The following is a 17,566-nucleotide window of genomic DNA, read 5'->3' as shown; positions in this document are numbered from 1 at the left end:
TACGGTAGGGGCCCTCCTCGATTCAGGGGCGGATGACTGTTTCCTGGATTTGGGTTTCGCTGTCCAGGCTAACATTCCACTGAGGACACTGGAGAAGCCTTTAGAGGCCTTTGCACTGGACGACCGTCATCTAGCCCGCATCACCCAATGCTCCCACCCAGTCTCCCTCACTGTGGCGGGTAACCATGTAGAGACCCGCCAATTCTACCTCATCCAGTCCCCGTTGGCCCCAGTGATTCTCGGGTACCCCTGGTTCGTGCAGCACGAGCCACACATTGCCTGGTCCTCTGGGACTATTCTGGAGTGGAGCGCCTCCTGTCACGCCCAGTGCCTCCAGGCAGCTCCAAGTCCGTCACCCCGCCCGACTCCCCGTGCCCCCTCCCCGGACCTTTCCGCTGTCCCTCGGGAATATCATGATCTGGGAGAGGTTTTTAGCAAGTCTCGGGCTCAGTCTCTCCCTCCACATAGGCCATACGACTGTGCAATCGACCTCCGCCCAGGGGCCCCCCTTCCCAGCAGTCGGTTGTACAGCCTGTCCATTCCTGAAAAGGCCGCCATGGATGATTACATCTCGGAGTCAGTGGCAGCAGGGCTCATTCGGCCTTCATCCTCACCGGTGGCAGCAGGGTTCTTCTTTGTGAAGAAGGAGGATGGGGGTCTCCGACCCTGCATTGACTATCGCCAACTAAATGACATTACGGTCAAGAACCGGTACCCCCTCCCCCTCATGAGCTCCACCCTCGAGCCCCTGACCCAGGCTGCCATCTTTTCCAAGCTGGATCTCCGGAGCGCCTACCACCTGGTCCGGATCAGAGAGGGGGACGAGTGGAAGACCGCCTTCAAGACACCCCGAGGTCATTACGAATACCGCGTAATGCCATTCGGCCTTACCAACGCCCCGGGGGTTTTTCAGGCGCTCATGAACGACGTGCTCCGCGACATGCTGGATGAGTTCGTGGTTGTGTACCTCGATGACATCCTGGTGTTCTCCAGGACTCTCGAGGAGCATGTCCAGCACGTTCGTCGGGTGCTCAAGCGTCTCCTCCAGAACAGACTCTTTGTCAAGGCTGAGAAGTGCCGTTTCCACTCCGCCTCTGTCGACTACTTGGGTTTCATTGTGGAGAGAGGGCAGACGCGGGCCAACCCCCGCAAGATCCAGGCGGTGGTAGACTGGCCGAGCCCTACGTCGCGAAAGAAGTTGCAGAGCTTTCTGGGATTTGCTAACTTCTACAGAAGGTTCATACGGAACTACAGCGTCGTGGCAGAACCCCTCACCAGGCTGACCTCCTCTTCCCAGCCGTTCATCTGGTCCCCGGCCGCCGACGCCGCTTTTCGGTCACTCAAGAGGAGGTTCACTAGCGCCCCAGTGCTGCTCCATCCCGACCCAAAGCGACAGTTCATTGTTGAGGTGGACGCCTCGGACACCGGGCTGGGGGCAGTCCTTTCCCAACGGGCGGTGGGAGATCAGAAGGTGCACCCCTGCGCGTTCTTCTCCCGGCGTTTTCTTCCCGCGGAGATGAACTACGACATCGGTAATCGGGAGTTGCTGGCAGTAGTAGCTGCTCTGGGGGAGTGGCGCCATTGGCTGGAGGGGGCAGAGCAGCCATTTACCATTTGGACAGACCACTAGAACCTGACATTCATCCGGGCGGCCAGGCGTCTCAATGGGCGACAGGCTCGTTGGGCCGGTTTCCTCAGTCGGTTCAATTTCTCCCTGACCTATCGTCCCGGTTCCCGCAACATCAAAGCGGATGCCCTGTCCCGACTACATCAGGGGGGGGGACTGGCCACCGAGGAGGCGGCACCCATCGTCCCCGAGACCCGGGTGATCGGCATGGTGGCCTGGGGCATCGAGACTGTCGTGAGGGGGGCGCTGCGCTCCCACCCTGCACCGAGTGGCGTACCCCCACGTAGGCTTTTCGTCCCGGAATCTGTCAGGCCCCGGGTACTTCAGTGGGGCCACGCCAGCCAGTTTGCCTGTCATCCCGGGGTCCACCGCACCTTCACCTTCCTAGCTCGACGTTTCTGGTGGCCCACAATGAGGAACGAGGTGAGGGACTTTGTGTTGGCCTGCCCCGTTTGTGCCCGCAGCAAGGCCTCTCACCAGGCACCTGCCGGGCTGCTGCAACCCCTCCCTGTTCCTAGCCGTCCCTGGTCCCACGTGGCCTTGGACTTTGTGTCTGGATTACCGGCCTCCCAGGGTAGGACGGTGATATTAACAATAGTAGATCGGTTCAGTAAGGGGGTGCACCTGGTGGCCCTCCCCAAACTCCCTTCGGCGTCAGAGACGGCGGACCTCCTGATGAGCCATGTGTTCCGGCTCCATGGCCTCCCCCAGGATGTGCTCTCGGACAGAGGACCTCAGTTCATATCCCAGGTATGGCGGGCATTCTTCAAGGGGTTGGGCGCCTCTGTCAGTCTCTCTTCTGGTTATCACCCACAGACTAACGGGCAGACGGAGAGGATGAACCAGTGTGTGGAGACGGCACTCCGCTGTGTGGCTGCCAGGAACCCGTCCTCCTGGAGTCGGTTCCTCCCATGGGTTGAGTACTCGATTAACTCCCTTGTCAGCTCTGCCACAGGTCTCTCCCCTTTCGAGGTGTCGCTGGGGTACCAGCCACCGCTGTTTTCGGCACAACAACCTGAGGTGGCAGTTCCGTCGGTACAGACTCATCTGGACAGATGTCGTCGCATCTGGGGAGTCGCCAGAGCCGCTCTACTCCAAGCGGCTGAACGTAGTAGCCGGGGGGCCAACCGTCGCCGGAACCCAGCGCCAACATACCACCCCGGGCAGAGAGTTTGGCTGTCCGCCAAGGATCTTCCCCTGCAGTCAACCGCCAGGAAGCTGGACCCCCGTTTCGTGGGCCCCTTTGAGGTCACGAAGGTGCTCAGTCCTGCCGCAGTGAAGCTGAAACTAGCGGCTTCTATGCGGATCCATCCTGTGTTCCATGTATCAAGGATTAAGCCCGTCGCCTGCAGTCCTCTGATGCCTCCTGCCCCGGACCCACCTCCACCCACAATCGTGGATGGGCACCCACACGATTGTGGGTGGATTGAGGGTTCGCCGACTGTTGGAGGTTCGGCGTCGGGGGCGAGGGTACCAGTTCCTGGTGGACTGGAAGGGCTATGGCCCGGAGGACCGTAGCTGGGTATCTCGCCGGCTCATCATGGACCCGGGGCTTCTGACCGCCTTTTATCGAGCCCATCCCGAGAAGCCTGGCAAGTCGCCGGGTGGCTCCCTTGGAGGGGGGGGTAGTGTTAGGGCTCGACCAGCCAGAGAGTCGCACACCTGACGCCGCTCTGCTAATCGCCACAGCTGCAGCTCGTCAGCTCATCCCACAGGGAGGTTAAGAAGCAGATCTGCCAGTGGCTCGCTGTGAGTTCGTGCTCTGTGTTTCCCCAGAGAGGGTTGATTGTTCTTCCCCTGTGCTCCTCTTGGAAACCCTTCCGGAATTCCCTACGCAGAGTTTTTGTTTTCCCTGTGAGTATCGTGTGAGTTTTCATTTTTTGATTGGACTAAGAGCGCCCACGGACTAGAGAAGTTTTTGGAGTTGCCTTTTTTTTGTTTGTTTCTCGTATTTGGTTATTTTGTGAAATAAACTACGCCGTTTCCCGGCTAAACCTAAGCTGTGTCTGGTGTCGTGCACTTGGGGTCACAGACAATCCATAACACAGGAGACAGCCAGGGGGTAAGTAGAATAGTGTGACAAGATTGCGGAACCGGACAGAGATATGGAGACTAGGTAATCAGGATGGAACTTTCACTGAAGGGCAGTCTGAGTCTCAGGTTGCGGATGAGGCGGGAGATTCCCTTGGAGCAGCTGGCAAGGGTTCAGGTACGTAGCGGGTAGGTTGCGTGAGGGTCTGTGGTGTCCCGTAGAGACGAGACATTGAGTGTGTGAAGAGGAGTCGAATATAAAGGGAGGTGAACTGATGAGGTGCAGGGGATTTTGATTCGAACTCAGGGGACTGTGAACGAGTGGGAGGAGTGAGTGAAGCTGACAGTGACATAGATCATGAGATTATTTTTGCCTCTAAAAAGCTTCCTTTCTGCAATGTGCTCCAAAAAGGAAATCAACCCTTCCATTCATGAGCCAAATTTAGAATCATAAATCAATTGTCCAGCTCTCTGTCCATCAATCTCTCCTGTTCTCAATAACCCAATCACCCGTTCATCCCATCTACGGACCATAATGAAAACCGACTGCATCTTATGTCTCGTCTCTTTTCCCCGTAGTATTCTTAAGCTTTGGCCCTGTCGAGTGGTTCATTATATAGAGCACTGCTACGCATCTCAATAGTGATGAGTCAATTGATAAGCAGAGCAACAACTGAGATCAGCCTCTTGTTTACGTCGCTAGAAACCAGTACAGCTGTCTTCAGCTTAACTAAATTAGTCACCACTATTTGGTACTGTACGACTTGTCCTCTGGTTTGTTCTCCCTTCAGCTGTAATTTACACAAGGAGCTCATTTACACCAGTTATCTTACGCAAAGGACACGTTGATCCCTGCATACTAGTCATTATAACTTTTGCTTATGTAATATTAACAAACTAGATGATGACCATGAGCAACAGATGTGATAACATGTAAATGCTTTATTTACAGGTTTTTTCCTGCAAGGAGCCAAATTTCACCGTTTTTAAAATCGACCAAATTAATTACGCCAGAACGGTTTAGACTTTCTTCATCATCAGTGGATTGAAATGAATTTATCTGTTCCAAAGCCAAAGCAAATGTACATGTCTCCCTATGTTTTCCTCGGATTCAGTCTAATATACTGAATGAAATGAGGTTTGGCAGTGAGCATGATATTATTCATGCCCTCCAACACATCAAGACATGTATATTTTCCACCTCTCTACACAGAAGAACTGCTGTGAAGAAGGAAATCAGCCCGTCCATGCATGAGCCACATAAATCAAATGGTCCAGCTACATATCCATCCATCCTTCCGTCTGCAGCCAGTCAGGAAAACTGATCTGAGCAGCAGCTTTTTTTTGTCTCTTTCAATAGTGAGGAGTCAAATAAGTTGGGACAGGAAATTGATAAGTGCAGTACGTTTAACAAAGGAAACAGTGGAGATCAGCCTCTTGTTTACGTCACTAGAAACCGGTAGAGATGTCGTCAGCTCGATTGAATTAGCACGGCTGATGTTCCTAAAAGTCACCACTATTTGGTACTGTACGACTTGTACTCTGGTTTGCTCTCCCTCCAGCTGTAATTTACACAAGGAGCTCATTTACACCCGTTATCTTACACCAAGGACACATTGATCAGTGCGTACTCGTCATTGCATCTTACAGTAATATTGCTCATGTAATATTTACAAACCAGATGAAGTGATAGTACATGTATGCGGTATGTGTATTTGGGGAGCATCATCGGGCGTAGTAGCGGATATTGTTGTGTTAGTATGAGGTTTGCTCAAGCTGCAAACTCTCTTTCCAGTTTGTACGTAAACAAAAAGTTATGTGGTTTCGGCTGAATGCATTTCTTTATCTATTTTTAGTTAGATTTTTACCCTTTTCCCACCGTAAACAGAGAACAAAAACACATGGTCAAAGTCAATGGGACAGGTGCATGGGAACTGCAAGAACAGGCAACAAAGAAAACTAGGACATCATTTGATTGATTAAAAAGGCAAGAATGGAACATTGAAGTAATGACGACAGTGGGGAAAAAAATAAATCTAACTCAATTAACGTGAAAGTACTATATGTCTTTGTCTTCACACAACTGTCAAATCCATGCAAACCCGACTCAAGGCACTTGCTTCAGGTCTGTGCCTTTTGACTTTTTTTTCTTTTAAAATGGTGCAACAATTTAGGACCAACTCTAGTTGTTACTTTACACTGATACACTTTTTAAATCATCTCTTTCCTACACTCGTTTCTAAAATCCTTTGCTAATTAATCGCACCGTTTCACTCCTCTCCATTCCCGCCGCCTCCCCCCGACCTCTTTCCATCTTACCTTCCATAAACTGTCCCCTCTCTTCCGTCATTAGCCTTGTGTGTAAACAGGGAGTTGCGGTGCATCGATCCCGCTGATGGCTGATTGTAGAAGCAGATTGATGGGAAATGACAAGAATGTCAGATCATTAACGTCACACAAAAAACCTGCAAGCGTCTAAACTGGCATTTTTTGTCACACATGAACAGAACGTCAAATCATCCGTGTTCCACATGTTTAATAAATCATCAATCGAATTAATGCATTTCAGATTTTTAGGAGTTATTCTTGCTGCAGTTTTATTACATCTTTAACAGACAGTTTCTCATGTGTTTACAATGTGACAGAACAAGAGGCTTCAACTTCCTCATCTTTCCCTCGCCACCAAGAAGCATGCGTCATCTCTCTGCGAGCGTCTCGCTCCAGTCCGCCCATTGCAGGGGATTAATGGGAGTTTTTTCTCATTTAATCACAGTGATTTTACGCGTCTGTTAACCCGAGCCCGAGTCCACTGCCGCGGTGACGGAGGCTGCTTCGCAGAGAGGCCTTTCTTTCTGGATGCCGGTCTAAGGAGAGAGAATGAGTCACCTCCTGCACAGAGAGGCAGCACTCCATCAGTCTGCCGGTCCGGGGAGGGAGGGGGGGGGGGGGCTTTGATGAACAAACGCATATCAAAATGAACACACTAAATATACTTTAGTCCTTGCTATCATTTTTCAAGCGCTGACTCTCCAGCAGCTGGTGACGTGCCTAAAGCATCTCTGTTCCTCCTCCTTCCGCTATTTTTCTAGCACAAATGGTTCCTATGGACCTGCATATGACCTGCCTCTAAAGCTGCACTGCACAGACACACGCAAACACACATACACACCCTCAACTCTGGCCCCAGATCAGGCCACAGTGAAATCCACGTACAAACGTACACATTGTCTGGATTGTGCAAAGAAATCACACAAACTGCTTAATGTGCAGAGCCTCGCGGGCAACTTAGTCTGTAAACATATGGCCGCTGAAAGCAAAATGTGTGATACTTACCGACGTCATCAGCTTTTTGGAGAATAGGTGATGTGTGTTTTTTCACAGGAGCAGCAGACACACTGGGATGTTATCGAGAGCCGCATAAAGAATGTAGTCCTGTGAATTTGTCTCTTTCACATCAAACTGTAGCGAGGGCGTGATAGCAAACGTTTGGAACACACTGAGCATGTTGATGAACAGTTTGAGGCAATTTGCTCAATGTTTGGGTTACTTTTTGTTGTTTTTCTCAAACCGGGCCACTGTCGGAATTTATTAGAGCTGGCGTGAATCCAAACTCAGCAATGAAAATGGCAGACTGCCTTGAGCATGGGAAACCTGCTGCCCAGATAGTATCAACAACTCAATCTATATTATAGGGGTGTAACGATTCATCCACTGAATCGATTAATCGATTTATATTCCTGCAATCCAACTGAATCGATCTGTGCTCCGCAAATCGGACGACATTCCGGACGACATATATCGATTACAAATCGATTGAAATGGTACATAATCGATTGTATCGATACTTGGAAACACATTGGATTTAAGTACCTTTCATACCCATTTAGTCAGCATTTTTTGAGCACTTTGTTTATCCTTTGCAACACCTGAGTGGAACACACACATCGAAGGCTGAATAGAAAAATCACATGTTGACTCCATGTGATCAACATCTCCCAATCAGTGTGTTTACATGATGGTTTAATAGGAATCTTTAGTTAGTTATCTTTCGTGGGCAAGTGCTATTATCCCAATATACATGGCAGTGAATAAATCAAATCCTTGGCCGAAAGCATGTCATATCCGATACGACAGGTGGCGCTGTTTTCATTACAACTAGTTGTGATACAGCCATTTCCGCTTGACCGCTTCACCACTACCAACAACAACAACAACATCAACATTACGAGAAAGATGGCGAACGGAGAGCGAGGTGAAGCTACATCCCTCTACTATGTGTGCATGATGTTAATAGGAGTACAGCGAATGCAAATGGCGCTATTGGCTGATTTGATAACTGAGAGAAGACGCCGTCGGGATCTCAAGCATTCGCAAAGACGCAAAGTCCAGTTCCTTATCCGATTCACCGTTACATGCAGCAATAGTCGAACTATCAACTGGATCGGACCGAGTTATCCAGGGGTGTTAATCGGATCGTAGTCAGACCGCACATAGTCGGACAAAGGTGTTTACATGAAACGGATAATTCGATTTCAGTCCGACCAAGCCAGTTATTCGAATCCATGTAACCACGCTGAATGTTGCTTTCAGAAAGCCTTTGGGCTGAGCTGCGTTCATCCTGTGAACTACTTCCTGTCTGAACCAAATCTGTCATCTCAAACACCAACACTTCAACTTGAGTGTTTGACCAACTTATTGTCACTGACATGTGGTTATTTCCGCTTTGGGGATGTTTTGTGCAAGCTCATTGTCGGGTTAACAGTATATGTTGTGAGATAACCTTCGGGATTTTGTCAGCTGATTTGATCAAAACAGACTCTGTTCAACCTGAATGAAACACAAAAGAAGTGAGTCAACCTTTTGTAATCAACCTCGTCAATTTTTTCTAATTCCATTACTTAGAGGAGGTCTGAATCACAAAGCAGACACACATTACTCGGCTTTGAAGAGAAACAGGATTTTAATCTCGCCACCATCTTGTTGTTGTTGCTGTTGCACAACACAAAGTGAATCACAGCGCCGGTGAGAGCGCCCACATCTGCCGGGTGAAGGGTCCGTCTCTGCTTGATGATGTGCTATCCTTAATGGTCAAGTTTTGAGTGCACTCCACTAGGCTCTCGCTGTCATCAAATGCTTCCATGTGTTCAGTTTTTAGTACTAGTACTGCTGCTGAACTCATACCGTACATACGTATCTGTGATTCTGCTGGATGGGCATTGGGTACCTCTGTCTGGCTGCAAGCGTGTTCACAATGTTTTACAAATGGAACAAACTGTAATTTCAACACTGTCCGGTGACCAATAGAAATGCTAAACATTACCCAGAGAGATTGAATTCTCTGAGTGATGAAACATTATGAGTCCATTTTTCACATAATCAAGGTTTGATAGTTTGACACTTGCAAAAACGTTTATTATTTCAACAGGAAATGAGCTGACCTTATTCCAGGTGAGATCTGGAATACACATTGAAATATTAGTGATTTTTAGGGATATTAAGGACATTTATGAGATGACAAAAACGGTCTTGATGAAGGTTCAAATACACTGAACAAAACTTTTGGCACAGCCCATTTGTTTTGCGATTTTTCTTTTTCTTTGAAATAAAATACATTTGTGCCATCTTCCTGACATATGGCACATGAACATGCTGGTTATTACACCCGTGTGTCTTGGGCTGGCAACAATAACATGAAATGGAATCCATCATGAGAAAACACATTTATTGGGCACTTTGGACTTTGGATTACAGAGACGGCAGATATGGATTTTTTGTTCACACAGGATTCAGCCGCAAATAGAGCTCTCTTCTGTTCAGTGACGACATCAGACTGATGTCTAGTCGAGGCCCCGCTGAGGACGAACGGCACACAGCGGAGCTTCGTTTCAATTCTTTGGTTTGGTCTCGGATATTAAAGACGGCGGTGAGATGTCCGTTCACAGTGAACAGCAGGTGTTCGGCACTACTTCCCAACCAGACGCCTTTTTACCGGCCATCATTTCAATGGAAGTCTACGCCGCTGAATCCAACTATTGCACACTCGTCGTACCATCTGCTTCAGTGTATACAGTGTTGCATATGCCCTACACACCTCCCTATTACTCAACATCACAGTGGGAACCTTTAATTTCACTTTCACCGTGCAGCTATATTCCTGTGAGTATGCCTGGTATGCTTTTGTGTCAGTACAATGCAACAATACTATCTGTGAGGATCTGTGTTCACCTATATTTTTTCTCTTTCTGCTTCAGTGAGACTATGACAACTCAGTTTGACGTCTTTGTTTTGGCATTTAAAGACCCAAAATCAATAGATCCCTTCTGTCCAACATTCTTCCTTTTCTTTTCATTTCTCTCCTTATATTTTTTGCAGCATATCCCATCTGTGGACCTGGCTATTTGTTCGATGACCTGTTACATCTTTCATTCTCATGTCTTCATTCAATAACTTCCCCACCAGAGCGCTTTAGTGGTGCTTGACAGTGAGGAGGAGCAGGTTGTGTTGTGAAACTGACTACGGCCTTCACAGGGAAAGTTTTTAAAGAGCTGAAACCTTGGCAGGGAAATTATACCGACAACATGACAGCTGCTTGATGTATCACTTATGCAACAAGATGGATGAAAATCAAGTTACTTCTGGGTTTTGCTGCTTCAGCCGTACTTCTCTGCTGTGGTTATGGTAACTAATGATAGCTCCCTTGCTATACTGGTGCGAGATATTACTTTAGGATTCTTCTCTACTTGTGCTGTTAAACAACAGTATAGTTCATTCCGATCGTCTAATGACGGCTAATAATAACCAATCAAATAGAACCAATCACATGAGCCGAAAGGGCCTGACTCTAATGTCATTTAGTGTTGACCATCATGAAAATCGATGAGTTTTAAGAGTGGAGTTGTAGCCTGAAAAGAAGATGTTTTGATCCTTTTGGACTACATTTCAAATGAGCTTTTGTATCTTACCGGACAAAGTGCTTAACAAATTTCTTCTTGTTCCCCCATTCATTCTCTCTCACACACACACACACACACACACACACACACACACACACACACACACACACACACACACACACACACACACACACACACACACACACACACACACACAGCTAGCGAGCGAATCCTCACCCGCTTTTGCTTCTTGCATTTGCCTCTAAGATTTGCTCCGCTTTCCGTCTGTAGGTTTCAAGAAGATGGGGACAGAAAACCTGGCACAGGGGACAGAAAGAGTCCTAGAAGAGAGAAGACCGGGAGCAGGGAGACACACACAAAGGCACTGAGCTGCAGGTGGATGTGATGATGTTTGTCTCAGCAGCACAGAGAGGACAGCACGTACAGATCATAGGATCATGCTCCCAAGCAGAAATACATTTTTTTTCCCGCATTTGATCCCCAGAGTGTCCGTCTGAACAGAATGAACACATGCAACAGACACAGTTTTTAAGGCTTGCACACAGGCAGCTCGTAGCATACGATTAGATAAGCCTTATTTGCATGCCAGTACGTGATTGGAAAAGCATTATTATTGAGTGAGTGGAAGAGACACAATGATCTAGAACTGGCAGTCCGGAAAAATAAATGGTTGAGGGATAAAAAAAAAAAAGAGATGATGGGCACAGAAAGAGAGTTTGAATTTTAAACATTACTTAATATTCTCAGTGAGTTACAGTGTGCAGGGAAGAGACAAAGTGGTCAAACTAAATCAACAAGCCCACATTTAGTTTTCATTTTTAATGATGTCGCACCATGCTGCTTTTGACATACGCACATCGTTGCCATGGAAGCGGGGACAATGGCGACGACAGTGGAGCTTGGTTAGAAGTCATATTCTGTCAGAGACCGCAGAGAGTAATGAGCTTGTTGTTTGTTCAGAAGCTATTCTAACCAGTGATTGCGTGGCAGTGACAGAATTTCGTTTTTGAAATAAAAATACAAACTCAAGTGAGTTCCAATTTTGTCATCTCCTGACAGACAAACAAAGAAAAGGGAAAGTCATTTGGTGTGCAGAAGATTCAATATGCAGTGCAAAAGCCTTGATTAACATTATAATACAACTTTTTAACGTCACTTTTGATGGGCTTTTGGCTCTTACCAGACTTCAAGCATGAACTCACCTGGTATTATTGAAAAGCTTACATTTTTATCGGAGCAATCTTTACGGAAATTATTTTTCTTCTTAAATAATCTCCATAACGTTGACTTATCTTATCCTAGTTTTGTCTCATAACTTTTGTACTGTACTAACGCCAGTTACTTAACACATTTTAAGTATCTAGCATTTTAACTTATTTTAATTTATTTTGTAAACCTAAAAACATGGTTTATTTTGACAAGTTATGCCTGTAACAGGCGGCAATATGAAAGTTTGAGGTGTAGGGCCACAAAGTGTCAGTTTTCAAAGGTTGAGTGAGAATTTGTTGATCTGTGGATTTAATGTATTTTCATTTTAAACCAGCGTCTGTTAACAACGGTTTTAATGCTAAAAAATGAATAACAAAGCTATTTAATTTCATCAATTTCAGTCCCTTAAAAATATATACAATACTTTTTATACATACACAAAACATTTTACAGAGATTAATTTTTGTATTTACTTGTATTGCTTGGTGGTTTGAGGAAGATCACTTTGAAAAATGTAAATCCAGTCTTTTATCAGGAACAACATTCTTTTATATTCAAAAGAGAGCAGATGCAAGTGACAGCAGCCAGAAACAGATGGAGGGAAGCTTTCTTCTTCGAGTGTTCCGTACCCGATGATCCCTCGGATTGACCCTTTGCTGTGATGCAATGGCTGACTGCTGGAAACGCCAGAGGAAATATGAGCTGTATATTCAGCGGAGTGATGGATACATGCACCACTGCACCGCTGTGTTCTTGGTTAACAGGTTTACTGTGTTCTCACAGGGTAATCCCACTCTGACTTGGGTTACTATGGAACACTTTGACGTCCACCACTGTGTGTGAATGTGTGTGTGTGGGTTTACTACAAATTCATACAAACAGTTGTGTTAATCTCCAGTTTTGTTAATTCTCTAAAGACGTCCAAAAGAACACATTATGAGTATGTGCTTTTATCATAAGTACAGGGATATTTTGGGCAGATTTGTGAGCCCACGTCAAACTCATCAGTGCCTTCTTGAGACTCTGTACGCCGTGCTTTATCCTTTGTGAGATGCATGTAATGGTAAAATATGTTGTAACATTGTCTTGTGTCTCAAGTGTCTGTATTTGACCCTGAACAAAACTTTTAATTGGCAGCTGTGTCCTGAGAAGGGAGGGCGGTCAACTCGATCTCATAGATGCTCCATCAAAGGGAATTCTGTTCATGGCCTTGCTTCATATTTTATTTGGTATGAAAGTTTTCATATCCGTGTTTCTACTTTTTGTCTATTAATTATAATTTGCACCTGCCACTGAGGATGACCTTGTTGTGTAATCTTTTTCTCTTCTAAATAAATGTTTAGAAGAGAAATCTTTTTGACTTTAATTGATCAACGTGTTGCGATCCTTCTCATCAACCAAGTCGGAGGGATCGGAAATCCCGACACCTTCAATCGGTTGATGAGACATCGGTATCAATGCCTTTCGACAATTATACATCTGGCATGTTCAAAATTGAAACCGTCTTCCAGTTCAAACAGTTCTGTAATTTTTTACACAACTGCAATCTTAAAATTTGCCTCCTCCCTGTCATCTACCGTCCAAAAGCAGTGCACAAAGGGACACTTTCTGATCCAATTAGTCCACAAAGTCATGAGCAAAGTCCAGCCCCCCCACATTCCTCTAATGCAAGAGTGTCAAACATAGGGCCCGTGGGCCGGATTGGGCCTCTCATGGGAAACATTCTGAGGTTGGTACATACCAGCTGCCATTTTTTGATGACGGCGTTAGTCCAAGCAGCAGCGCTTGCTTGAAAATGGTGTTAGCTTGACCATCCGCCCTCACCACCCCCCGTCTGCCCGGCGATCGTCTATGATTGTTTTGGTCTGGTCCACTTGAGATCAAAGTGGGCAGAGTCATGAGCTTCAACCTTGCTGCTGATAAACTCACGTCTAAGTTGTTCTGAACCTCATTTGTAATAATGGACGTAGAACCTCAAATTGTATTTCACAATGTTACTTTTTTTTAGAATATGTGTAAAGGAGGGAGTTCACTTCAATGTGAAAACAACACAATTTGTTACATTACAGTACACAGGCAAACAGCAACGTGTGCATGTTTGGCACACACTCTGTGGTGATCCAAGAGAAGGGTAACGCGGGGTGAACATCAAGCTGTTGGAACATGAGCTCCAGCTGTTCTAGTCTGGAAGGCCCAGGTGAACTTAATCACGCTGACGACCCCCTGGCCGACTGTCCGAGACAGTGGGAGGGTCGTTACAACAGACGCACACATACATATACACACGGAAACATCCATCCATACAGACAAACACAGATAAATTAGAGAAAGAACGTTTATGCCCCCCAAAAAATTGTACATGTAGAATTTTTATTGAATTAACATTTTGTGAGAGGCCAAATCCTGAGGGACACACACACTCTCCATACTCAACCACCTGTTCACATTCTCATATGACAAATGAGTATTACTCATTACAAATGAGTACCTGCAAATGAATCCTGACTGGAGATTTAAAGAAGACAGCTCGCAAAGTGTCCTTACGAGACATCTGCAGCCATATCGTCTGTGGAGATTTGACGGGATTCACCGAGTAAAAGAGCAAAGCTACCGAGCTGTACGAGGGCACGTGGTTTCAACAATTTAACAGATTTCTTGTTTGTATGTTAGTCTACAGCTATGTGTGCAGCTAAAGTTCAGCTAAATGCTACATAGCAAACTGCTAAATCCTGACAATGCTAACGGGCAGATCTTAGGGATTACCTGGTGTTTAGTGGTTTAGCATGCTAACATTAGCACACAAAGTGCAGCTGAAGCAAAGGGGATTGTCGTCAGTCAGTTGGATTCATTTTATGTGGAGTACAAATGTTCGTATGAAATTTCAAGAGGGACGATCCATTTTTAGAAGCAAACAAAGGAAAATGAAAGTGTGTCGTAATAGTAATTTTTATAGTTTTGCACCAAAAGTTCCAAACATGTGTATACGTATAGTGCCCGAGCTTTCCTAACATTTGGGAGAATTCTGGGAATGCAAAAAAGGAACACTATTCTATCTGTTGGGGACCAGGGGCCTCATTTATAAACGTTGCGTACGCACAAAAGAAGGCATACGCCGCGTTCTCTTCGCAATAATTGGTATTTATAAAAAGCAAACTTGACGGAAAAATGCGCGGTCCTTCACGCAAGCCCGGACCCATGCGTACGCACAAAAACGGGTGAAATGAGAACCGTCGGCAAGAAACACGCAAACGTCTGAGAAAGTGTGTAAAACTAGATTGTTGTGTAAAAGAAATGCCAATACTTCCTCTCATAAATAACACGAACACCCGTTTGATTGACCTGCAGCGTAAAACAGACTGAATACAAATGAACACATTTTCAAAAAGAAAAGTGAAATATGTTCTGCAATAATATTGGTGTCACAAACAGACGTTCCCCGTCTCCGGAGTACTAAGGTCCGAAGCTCGGGATCTCAGTCACCCCTCTGTGGCACGTGACAATGGTTTGTGCCACTCAGGATCAGCCCACTGAGCGGGCACGGCCACTCCCACCAACACACCTGTGGCTCGTCTCTCATCAGGAGAGGTTGGGCATTTAAGCTGCCGAAGTCTCAGAAGCCGGTACGAAGTCTTGTGCATGTTGCCATCACATTCTGAGCGTTCTCTTGATATCCTGTTTCTGCCTACCTGTTATTGACCTCTCCTTTGTCCCAGACCTCGTTCACGCCTGCCTGACCCTCGACGGTACCTCTGCCTACCTCCGCGCTCCCGGCTTTCGACCCCTGCCTGTTCACCGGACCCTACCACGCCTGATCCTTGTCTGTACCCCGCTAATAAAACTGCGCTCTAGTTCACTCTGGTCTCTTGTGGTGCGTTACAATTGCCATGTTATGCAATTCATCCTCAAAACACAGCTGTTGCTTGTCAGATGCAATCAAATGGAATAAAATGCCATGATGCTATCACAATGTGTAATGACGCGAGATGGCTGATCTTGCGATGTATCAAATGGAAGGATTCGCGCTGTAGTGCAGCGCACCATCGGCCTGTTTAAGGGCAGATGGCGCTGCCTCGACTGCACTGGAGGGAGGTTATTGTCTACTCCTGAAAAGGTGTGCAAAATCGTGCTGGTATGCTACGTTATGTGGCCCAGCTTCCAAACGTGCCTCAACCCCCCCCTGACGCCGATGTTGGCCCAGACCCTGTCCCCGATCCCCAATCATTGCCGCCAGTCTCTCATCATATAGTGTCCATAAACCCTCCCCCTTCATCTCTGCACTTACAGAATGCGCTTCCCCTTTTTGGAATTACTGTGGAATGGCAAATTTAGTGCATTTCAATGTTCAGTTCAGTGCAAATCTTAGAGGCAAATGCAATGTTCACCTACACAGACTTACGATGACAGTAGAAATGTTGGGAAAGAGGAGGGTTTTTTTTTCCATCCACGCCCTGCACCCCCATCAACCCTTGTGAATCCACAAAACAAATGACTAAACACACTCCGAATGAATACTTATTGAAACAACAGAAGGATCGCTTTGAGCATTCACTCTATTCCCTTCCTCCTCCTCCTCTGCTTGTTGTCTCATCTTCTTCGTTGAATGTGGATGAACACAGTTGAGAGAATGCACATGGGCCATCCCCACTACTCTGCAGGAAACAACAAACCAGGCAGAGCCTGTGTGTGTAGTGTGTGTGTGTCACAGCGCAAGGTTCTCGGCACTGTTTGTTGACGTACTTTGGCCGCGTGGAAAGGAGCCTTATCTTATTGCTGGAAGCCCCACCTGCAAAAAACACAACAAACACATTGCTGTTGGCCCAATCAAACAGGAAAGATTAAAGAAGGGTTCATTTCCAGTATTGGTAATCAATCCATCTAAATGAGGTCATTAGGTCTTGTGCACAAATATTGGAACACGTTTCTTACATCACCAACATTACAGCGAACCAGAGGACTTATTATCCATAAAGTATCCTGATCAAATAGCAACTAATTTATTTTTATATTTGTTGAGGAACCTCTTTTGTCTCTTTGCTCTTTTCACTCTGCATTGACGGTCTGTTTGCTCCGTGAATGCAGTCCCCGTCCACAATCTATTCCAATCAGTCCCAGACGGATCCAATCATTTACAGACATATATGGTCCAATCCAGCCCAGCCTAATCCCTTCTACCTCTCTTTAGTCCTCCAATCCAGTGGTTCCAGAACTGGGACAGGGGGGGTCGCCTAACAGATTAAGTTTGGGAACCACTGCTCTAACCCAACCCAACTCAATTGGAGTCCATTAAAATGTACCAAATATCCAGTAACCAGTACCAGTCTGGTAAAGTCCAGCCAAATCACGTTCAGTTCATTCCAGTACAATTCAATCCGGTCCGATATACTCTGGTCCAATTTAGTATTTTTTAGTACAATTCATTAAAGTCTAATTGAACATTACGTCCTGTTCATACCGTCCATTTTGGTCCTTTCCAATCCATCCAATTTGGGTCAAGTCCTATAGCAGGCCACAGGGGCGTAGCCAGGACATTATTTCTGGGGGGGCCAGCTCTGGCAAGTCTTTTATTTGGAGTGGCACTTGATTGTCACTGGATTCCAATGGTTAGCTGCTAGTCTCCATTGAAGCACTGTCAGAATGCAGGCACGTTGGTTTGTGTCTTGCTTTTTTGTATTTACATTTGCCCAATGGTGGCCGTGGCCCCCCCTGGCCACCACGTGGCCACGCCCCTGGCAGGCCAATCCAGTCTATTCCAACCCATTTGAAAAAAGAGTCGAAAATCAGTCTG

This window comes from Gasterosteus aculeatus, chromosome 5 (assembly GCF_964276395.1).
Source record: "Gasterosteus aculeatus chromosome 5, fGasAcu3.hap1.1, whole genome shotgun sequence".
Taxonomy (NCBI): Eukaryota; Metazoa; Chordata; class Actinopteri; order Perciformes; family Gasterosteidae; genus Gasterosteus; species Gasterosteus aculeatus.
Note: the sequence above shows the minus strand (reverse complement) of the source record.